The sequence below is a fragment of the Atta cephalotes genome (genome assembly GCF_000143395.1).
Source record: "Atta cephalotes unplaced genomic scaffold scaffold00005, whole genome shotgun sequence".
NCBI lineage: Eukaryota > Metazoa > Arthropoda > Insecta > Hymenoptera > Formicidae > Atta > Atta cephalotes.
In genome coordinates, this window is record NW_012130069.1 from 5,919,727 (window position 1) to 5,928,202 (window position 8,476).

The following is an 8,476-nucleotide window of genomic DNA, read 5'->3' on the forward strand; positions in this document are numbered from 1 at the left end:
TGACGTCATATGTTTCAAGTAAGTAAAAATTTAATTAATAAATTATTTAATGTTTAATGATTACATTAACAAAATAAATTAAAAAATATTTTTAATTTAAGTATTTGTTAATTTAAATAATGGATAATAATTTAAATAATGATACAAGAATTGAATTAAGAGAAATATATTTTTTAATTAATAATTACATCTTTAAATTATAAGCTACAGAATAAAACTTTTTTATTAAATTCTTTTATCATGTGTACATATGAAATACTTTTAAATTATTTAGCTTAAGAATAATTTAAAAAAAGAAAAATATATGCATCGTTTTTTGATATATGTATATAGGAACAGATTACACAAGATAACAAGATTCTTATTCTTGTTAGTATATATAAAAGAGTTTGTCATCCTGAAATGATAATTAATTCATAATCGCAGAAAGCGATTTTTCCGAATTTAATTGATTCGCTAGTTACGTTCTTCTTTCGATTTTCTGATTATCGTTTGATGACGAGGTAGAATATCCTTCTTAAAGACTAATATCGATTAAATCTCATCTCACCAGGGGAGAAGCTTGATAAATGCTTTCCTATAAAAAGAAAAAAAGGTAAATGTGACAGCAGTTTTAACTAATTTCCATGATGCGTTTTCTATCAACCAGATTAACCATTGTGTGCCACCTAAATGATATGAATGACATTATAAGTATAGAATATTAGTAGAAAGGAGCGAAATGGAAGGAGCAATAAGAGCGATCGATTGAAGGATTTGAAATATCGGATAGGCGAATCGCAAAAACCCGAGTTCGAAGAAGTTCTTTTTGAAACGAAGAACCTTTCGAGGTTCGTATGTGTGACCTTGAGTTGATGAAGAAGGTAGGACGGAAGGGGTCGATTCTTTGTACAGATTAAGCGCATGCATGCAAAACTGCTTTCTCTGCTGGCAGTGCTGTTCGTGAGCTTTTTAAAGGTTGAAAGGTCTGCTCGCAAAATTGACTTCATTAATGCATATTGAGATTGACATGACAAACTTTATTCCAATAAAGATTTAGGTTATACGACTTATTTAGTCTGCATTTTTTGAAAAATACATATGTATTCTACACAAGCATGATAAAAATTACTTACAATGTATAATTTTATGTTTATGTTAATAATGTATTCATTAAAAATAAATTTTTAGCAGATATCACGTCAAAGACATGAAATTTTATTTATCATTAGAGATTAATATTTTTTTATATATTAGGATAATATAATTATTGATTTTAATATTATAATTATTGATTTTAATGCTTAATAAAATTTTTGAAACAAAAAAAAATAATACGGAATAAAGAGTTTTCAGAATTACAGAATCTTATATAAATATATATAAATTCTTGTAAATATACAAAGAAAATTCATTTTAGAGAATTCATTTTATTTCATTGCCATAACAGTCACGTTAGAGAGTAAAAAAAAATGTGAGTTGTAATAGATGCAAGGAGAAGTACTACTGGATCCAAGTCACGTTTAATCTTTTGGGAATTATGCATTCTGTCGCCTTACTGTTTGTTGAGTAAAAATACATCTGCACATCATTTGTTCCAATTGACTGCCTAAAAAGTTCTTGAATACTAATATTACGCGATATATTTTTCTTTATTTATATATATATTTATATATATATTATATATATATATATTTCTTTATTTATATATATATTTTTTCCGTTCTTTATTGTACTTCTTATTTATTTTATTGGATTTTTTATAGGGTTTTTTTTATATTTTTCATAATTAATGTTATACACATCTTATTTGTCGAACATTTTTGCTTTTTTATCAATTACTGCAAGATTGCATTATTGCGATATTATTAATAATATTATTTTTTCCATTAATACATATAAATGCATTCTATGTACTTAATTAAAATGTTTAAAAATAAATATACTTACTTATAAATGATATAATAAAGTTTGTATTCTAATTTATGTAAAAAAAATTCTAATTTACATTATTCTAATTTATGTAAAGAAATAATATTTTATGCTTTTAACATTTTTCATTAAAGAATAATCTATTTTCTAAAGAATCTATTTTTTCAAGAAGTAAGTGTAATGCTAATTTTTCCTTTCTTTTTTTCTTTCGAAAAAGATCGATAACGTAATGCGCAAACATATTTCTTTTTCTTATAGAATATTTTTCTTTACTTTTAAATCTATTATTTTTTAATCTTTTACTTGAATAATGTTTTATAATATTTTTAAAACGCAAAGTTTGTGTAGATTAATTTAATTTTATTTATGAATACTTAATAGGAAATAATTTATTGCTGCATCACAAAAAAGTATAATTATTTAATGCTGGAATTTCATAATAAGTTTACGTTGAATATAGTAAGCTAATAATACAGCTAATAATACAGCTAATAATACTTTTGCGTGAGTAACATTTTTGAACCCACGCTGTCATTATTAAATTATCATTTGATCTTTTATACTTTTATATTTTTAACAAATTCAACATAATTTTTTTTCTGACCTTTCTCTATAATAATTTTATAATAACTTCATAATTCTTGGAAAACTTTTGTTTATTGATATTAAAATAATATATTTAACGTTGGCTTTATCACTATAAAGCTATGTACTTGATGTGGACCGCAGATATTTTGCCATGTTAGTGGAGATGTGGTGAGATATTAAGTCGGTCATAGATACACGACCAGCCTTGACGTGTATAAAAGGTAAGATGGCCTTTACACCACCGATAAATATTGAAATCATATCGATTTCGCAAATCAACCACTGTCTCGTCCATTATCATCGTTGACAAACGTGATACGTTAATATTACTTATAATATAATATTAATTGTATCTCTTGCATTGTGACATAAAGTTATACATTTTGATTCAAAGAATTTGTTTGTTTTATTTCCATTTCTGCTGATAATAACTGGCAGAAAAATGAAAATTTATTTATATTCTTTATAATTTATTACACTGTAATGTTAATCTACTTATCAATATTAAATTATGTTCTTATTTTGTAAATGCTGCAATATAATGTAATTAAAATAATTATTACACTCTTAATAACAAAAAGATAATAATAACAATACCTATGTATGTATGTATATATATAATAATATATTATAATAATAATACATATATATATATATATATATATATATATATATATATATATATATATAGAGAGTAAAATGGATCTCCAGTGTAAAATTAATAAAGCCGAAGCTATATAATAAGCTGTAAGAAATCATCAGAAAACGGATCATCAGCACATTCGACAGATTCCGCTCGTTAATGACAGTCGCCGCAAGTTCGGTCGTTTCAGTTCCGACAGCTTCGGAATTTCGTCGAAGCGCGAGACACAATGGCTCACTTTCACGACTATGATAGTAGCGTGCGAATTTGCAAATAAATTTTGTGGGCATCGTTATCGATTTCCGCCTGGGAATTGGGACAATTGACTGGATACGACGGACAGAGCGGGCTTACATAGCGTGGATGGCCCCATCTGCCGCAACGTAGCCGCGAACATTAAGGTTATAAAACGCTATAGAGGGTGTCACGAAAAAAATAATCATCAATTTGATTACAAATCATAATTATTCCTTGTTATCTTTGATTTTTAACGTAGTCAATGTTTTTAAGCCAATTAATGAGAATATTGAAGAAACAGCTTCCATACTTCTTCATTTTTTCTTTATTTTTTATTCAGTATTTATATTTTTTACTTATACATGCATTTATAAGTTTTTGTAATTATTAGATATTATAAAAGCTATAATTTATATATTAAGTATAGTAAAAAGAAATCCATTATTTTTGCATGAAATTGAATGGAAAAATAATGAATTTCTTTTTACTACACCTAGTATGTATTATTTATAATAAAGTTACACACAGCTCTTTGTTAAGTTTCATATTTCATTTTAATCTACGGATCTATTTTTATTAAATTTCTATATTAAAGGCTTCCTTTCTTGTGTGAAATTTGAATTTAGCGAATTTAATTTAATCCGCTCTATCTTCATGAAATGGAAAGTTATCAGCGAACACGAATATCTAGCACATCCCTATTAATGACTGACGTATCAGGGCCTCGTCGCGCTGATAAGCTTACAAAGAGGTGGCCGATATTCATCCTCTCTGTAATATAACACTAATTACTTCTGCGAGCTACTTAAGAGTACCTATCGAAAGCTAAGTTTAATTCTGTTAATAACTTTGTTATTTCATAGAATAATTGACAAATTTTGTAGAAGAAAATATAAAGCGATGCTTTTCCAATCTTTTAATTCTTAAAAACACGAATTTAATAAAATTTGTATTTGTTATGAATCTTATTAGCAATTTATCTTTTTTCTTTTTACTGTGATTGTTTTTTACCTTTTCTTTTTTATTTCGATTAAAGGAATTTATTTTTCTATAGGAATTTATTTTTCTTTTCTTTTATCGTATTTATACTTCCCGTTATACTTTCCTTGCGGATAGCGTAGAGATGGTACATCATAATTTGCTTAGGTATATTTCTTATTTATCATAAAGCTGAATTCTAATAGTAGCTTCTCAATCTTAATTTAATAAGGCCCGCAACCTTTTCATTCCCCTTACAAAATATAGAATTTTTTCATATACAAATTTGAAATTATATTTTAAAAGTCTTAAAATTTCCGTGTAAACTGGAGCAATTTATATTAAAAAAAAATCTTTTTTAATCTGCTTGCTTTTTCATTATGATGTTTGACCATTTGTTCTTTTTAAAACTCTATACTTCTATCAAAATGGAAGCAGAATGTTATCAATATCGATAACAATCATGGAATAATAAAGAAGAATTTCGATATGATGGAAAGCACTTTCAATGACCATTATTGCACGTTAATATTTTGCTGTAAGTTTTCGCAATATTTTCCTCTCACGCGAGCAATATTTTTCTTTAACTATTAACTGCGATATATGTACAGTGATTTATAGAGATCAAGTTCCAAGATTATTAAATTATTGATTTTGTATTACAAAATTTTTTTATTGTAAAAAGACTTGTTTTTTTATTCATTTATATAAAAGATTAGAAATGAATTGATTTTTTGTTGAAAACAGCTCTTTTGTAATGTTTTATGTATTGTTAATATTAATTTTAATTGTACTAATTGTTTATAAAATTCTTATTAAAAAAAATTTTTATTATGTTTTAATGTTTTAGTCTTCATTATTTTTGTTTATATTAATTTTATATTATATTTTATATTGATTTTATATATTTTATATATTTTATATATTTTTGTAAGTGTAATCTTTTATTTTTTGAATTTATGATTTATTTTTTGGGAGTTTATTTTTTTATATATTGCTCTAATTCTTTATTCTTTTTAAATATTTGATCACTATTTTACTTAATTTTAATTAAATTAGAAAACAGATTTTTAATTCTTTATGGAATACTTGATTAAAGAAGGCAATTATTTATGCAATAAAATTTGATATAAATATTACATTCTAAATCAGATAATTTTTCTCAATTTATGTGTATGTGTTGAAAGAGTATTATTTATTGATATATTGAATATTTTTGACATGAGGTACGTGAGAGTCTTTATTGCAGTCCTATGAATTTGATAAACGATTTATTTTCCAATAAGAATCTCGAGAAAATGTGGTAAATGATCATCGTGATTAATTGTTCATCAAATGACAAGTGCGGATTTTCGAAAAGAATTGAATGAAAGAAGAGACTTGTTATGTTATTATGTATTTTGATGATATTTAGAATCTGTTACTGTCATTACCATTCTTCAGATAAAAATATCGGAAAGATATCTATTTAATAATTGCTTAATAATTTAATAACTGTATTTGAGGTAATCAATAATAAAAAAGTTTAAATGCTCTCTTTCTCTTTATATATATATATATATAAGTTATTATTTTTAATATTATATATATATATACACACATATATAACTTATATGTATAATCTTACCACTGCACTAAATAAATATATTTTCTTATCTCTGTCTTTTTCCTGGAAAATAATAAAAGTACTAACAATAAGTTTTAATAATGAAAATAAGTAACTAAATTTCTGGAAGAATACTCCAAGTGTCTTAATTAAATATTTTTAACGAACACATTTAACATTTAAAGAAAGAAAAATAATAACTATCTACTTATTATTTGTTGAAAAATTAAAATGATCGAAATTAATTAAGAACACTCATAAAATAAAATCATTTATTCGCGGGCACGCCTTATTTTTCTAAGGTTTTTCTAAGGTTTCTTAAGGTTTTGAGTTATTTACTTGAATTATTATCTGCAACACCATATCGAAGTGTTTCATTAAGGGAGTTCCATATATCGCGAGCAGCAAGATTGTTTGCGATACATCATAATGCCATAAGCATGATTATACCCGCGCGTCATGCCTTAGGCATTTATAAATAGAGAAGGAAAACACTGTGGTTTAGAGAAATGTTTTTAGTGTGGATAAAAGCGGAGGATGTTCAACAATGTTGTAAAGTACGCTGCACATTTTACTATTGTCTTTTATGGCATTGTCTTTATGGTGTGTTTACGGCCACAATATACTGGGTAGCATGCGGAAAACAGACTAGTTTTAATGCCACTATTAAAAGAATTCTGCCTCGGTTTACCACAAAATAATTAAAAATTAATATACAATATATAAGGAAGAAAATAAAAATTAAAAGAATAATAATAAAAATATGATTATTAAAAAAAGAATAAAAAAAATTATAAAGAATACATGATTAATTATATTGTGTATTTATGGGAGATTATTTTATTTTACTTTATTTAAATTAATATTTTAATTAATTAAATGTTTTGCTGAACGTATATTATGCTGTTGATTTTATATTTTATTTTACTCTATTCACGTAGTCACTATTGTTGAAAAACAATTTTTTCTTGCCAAGTAGAATTTATTACGCGGAAATCATTTTTTAAATGTTCACTCTTGAAATGCTACGTTGCATGCATTTACGTTGCATTGAATAAAGGAAAAATAAAATTCTATTGAAAAGGGAGAAACATAGGATTTCTTTGAAGTAGAATGTACGTCGCAGCATCCACAGCGCGTGATAAATGCAGTTCTCTCTTTCCTCCTCTTTTGCACGAGATTATTTTGTTTCATTATTCGTTGCCTTAGTAAGACTTGTTACGAAAAGGTTGTTGCGTGCTTCCTGGGGAGCAATCAGTCCGATGTAATGCAGAAACGTACTCTTGCGCTTCACGTGGTAAATAAAGTCGTCGTTTTATCTCCAATTTGTAAGTCGCAATTATACGCGATTCTCCGATACGACGCGACTGCGAATTACCGTAAAAGCCCACGGCATGCAATGGTTGTGTTACGGGATTAAACAAGATTTAAAAAAAAAACAAAAGATTAGAGGAAAAAAGTAAGAAAAATTTTTACCATAATCGAGAAATAACTCACAAAATTTTATTTTCTAGAATTTTATTTTAATCTGATTAATTAATTTTAATTGTTTCTTACTTAAATTTAATTTTGCTTAATTTTGCTTAATGTAAATATGCGTTAAATGTGTTTTATTATTAATTTCGAATATTTTTGTCTATATTTTCTTTCTACACATGTTTCTTTTCTTTATATTTCTCTATATTCTTTCTAAATATTTTTCTCTACATTTCTTTATTACATTTTTCTACATTTTTTTTCTATAACATTTTCTCTGTTTTTTCTTTATATTTTTATCTATATTTTTCCTCTCTACATTTTTCTGTATATTTTTCGCTCACTGCTTATCCTTATTTTTTACTGACAAAATTTTCCATAAAAATACACGTATGTACATATATTTTCTATTCTCCTTTCAAATCTAAATTTTGATTAATCTACTTAAATTTAATGAAATATGGCAGCAAACAAAAATGTCAAATATTTTTTTACAATTACATAGAAATTTTTCTCGTCTTTATAGAAAATTTTACGTGCGAAGACAGACAAGGGACGGCTTATGGGAATGCCTTTATCCTTTTTAAGGCAGCAGGAAAAATATTTTTCTTATATCTAAGCCCAGCGTGTAACACGTACGTGTGTATCTCGCGACTTGGCGACGAGAGTAGGATACAAATAAGGGAAATAAGGGAAAGTCTTTTCGTAGCTGTCAACACGTCTGTCGACGTGAAATGACACCAGTATCGGTGGTTACTCTCGCAAAATCGCGTCTCTCGCTACCCATTTTCGCGAACCATTTCCCTTAACGGGAGCTATCTGTCAGTTGCTTTATGCGCAATTCGTCTGCAATTGATCATGACTTTACTTCATGCAATTGTTATTCCCATAGAATGAAATTTTTGAAATTTGATATTAGTTGGCATGAACGTATAATGTATTTTTGTAAAAGAAAATATCATAACTGCATATAGTAAAAAATTGTAACTGTGTGTGTGTGTGTGTGTGTGTGTGTGTGTGTGTGTGTGTGTGTGTGT